The 2,186-nt window shown below is 43.2% G+C and overlaps 1 non-coding gene across 1 annotated transcript; it reads right to left on the reverse strand.

Annotated features, from left to right (window-relative positions):
- Window positions 1-680: 680 nt before the first annotated feature.
- Window positions 681-784, reverse strand: LOC130971214 (small nucleolar RNA R71). The gene has a single exon (XR_009082446.1). It is a non-coding gene; the product is annotated as a small nucleolar RNA R71 (small nucleolar RNA).
- Between the last annotated feature and the right edge of the window lie 1,402 nt (window positions 785-2,186).

Raw genomic sequence — 2,186 nt, forward strand, 5'->3', positions numbered from 1 at the left:
ACTAACTATTTGAATTAATTCCTCAACTGCTCTAACCATACTCTTCCATTAACCAAGAGTATTTCACTTGTTTGTTGCCTGTGCTGTGTTCTTGTATGACAGGTAGGAGAAGAGGGACATCAACTCCTCCATACACCGAACTAGAGAGGACCCTTCACAGATTTAGAAGGGAAGCAAGAGGGAAGAGAGTACTGGGAGAAGAAGAATCTGAAGGAGAATCTGAGGACAATTTTGAGGAAGCTCTAGATCTCAACATGGATAGAGAAGTTCACAACCATGAGAGGGCTGATGGAAACAATGCCATTCCCGAGAGGAGGGTTCTTGGTTCATACATAAACCCAACCTCTGGGAATTGTGGTAGCAGCATTCCGAAACCACCCATTCAGGCCAACAATTTTGAACTCAAACCACAGCTAATATCACTGGTGGAGGATCATTGTTCATTTGGTGGAAGTGCTAATGAAGATCCAAACCAACATCTCACAAAATTCTTGAGAATTTGCGACACTGTGAAGTCCAATGGAGTCCAGGAAGATGCCTATAAACTGCTCTTGTTCCCATTCTCACTTAGGGACAAGGCAGCTAAGTGGCTGGAATCATTCCCAAGGGGGAGCCTAACAACCTGGGATGAGGTGGAAAGCAAGTTTCTGGCACGTTTCTACCCCCCACAAAAGGTCAATAGGCTTCGATCTGAGGTTCAGACTTTTAGACAACAAGATGGTGAAACTCTCTACGAGGCATGGGAGAGGTTCAAGGAGTTGACAAGGAAATGCCCACCAGACATGTTCCATGACTGGGTGCAATTACATATTTTCTATGATGGACTTTCTTATGAATCAAGGAAGGCTGTAGACCATTCATCAGGAGGTTCATTGAACAGGAAAAAGACTGTGGAAGAAGCCATTGAAGTGATTGAGACAGTGGCTGAGAATGAGTACTACTATGCTTCAGAGAGACACAACACTAAGGGAGTCATAGAGCTGAACCATGTTGATACAATTCTAGCCCAAAACAAGGTGTTTGCCAAGCAACTAGCAGAGCTCACCAGGAAATTAGAAACAAATCAAGTGGCTGCAATACACACACAAGATCAAGAGGAGGTAAGCACTGAAGGAGGTGATTGGGAAGAGGCCAACTATGTGGGAAATCAACAAAGGCAACCATATGATCCACATTCCAACACTTACAACCCAGGCTGGAAAAACCACCCAAACTTTGGGTGGGGAAACCAGCAAACCCAACCACAAAACCACAAACCTTACAACCCCAACCAACATAACAATTCCACATACCAAAACTCCAACCAAAGATCATACCAAGCCACACAAAACACTTACTCCCAACCACCATATCATGGCCAAAATAATCAACCTGCCCAACCTAATCCGAACCAACAATTTCAAGATCAATTAAACAGGATAGAAAGAATGCTTGCAACCATGGGTCAAGACATAACCGAATTGAAAGCCTTTAAGGAAGAAGTAAATTCTAACTTGCAAAACCAAGGAGCTGCCATCCAGAAGCTAGAAAATCAAATCGGGTATTTGTCTAAGCACACCCCTGGGCCAAGCGTTTCTCATGCTGCCAAGGCTATTGCAAGGGAAGAATGTAAGGCCATAACCCTCAGAAGTGGAAAGAAGCTAAAGGAGATCTCAAGGGAAACCACAGAGGATGAAGCAAAGGAAAATGTGAGAGACAAGGAACAGGGACAATCTTTTACACCGTCTGCAACAAAAGAAAAAGAAAAGAGGTCCTAAGCCTTATACACCCAAAGCACCATATCCTCAACGTTTGATGAAAAGTGAAAAGGATTGCCAATTCTCCAGATTTTTGGAGATTTTCAAGAAACTTCAAATCAACATTCCGTTTGCTGAGGCAATAGAGCAAATGCCACTCTATGCAAAATTCTTAAAGGAATTAATGACCAAGAAGAGAAGCTGGAGAAATGAGGAAACTGTGTTGTTGACTGAAGAATGCAGTGCCATCATTCAACACAAATTGCCTCAGAAATTGAAGGATCCAGGCAGTTTCCAAATCCCCTGCATCATAGGAGAAGTCATGGTGGAGAAGGCCTTGTGTGACTTAGGGGCCAGTATCAATTTGATGTCTCTAACAATGATGAGAAGAATGAAGATTGAGGAAGCCAAACCAACAAGAATGGCCCTCCAATTGGCAGATCGAACTTT

The sequence above is a fragment of the Arachis stenosperma genome, chromosome 3 (genome assembly GCF_014773155.1).
Source record: "Arachis stenosperma cultivar V10309 chromosome 3, arast.V10309.gnm1.PFL2, whole genome shotgun sequence".
NCBI lineage: Eukaryota > Viridiplantae > Streptophyta > Magnoliopsida > Fabales > Fabaceae > Arachis > Arachis stenosperma.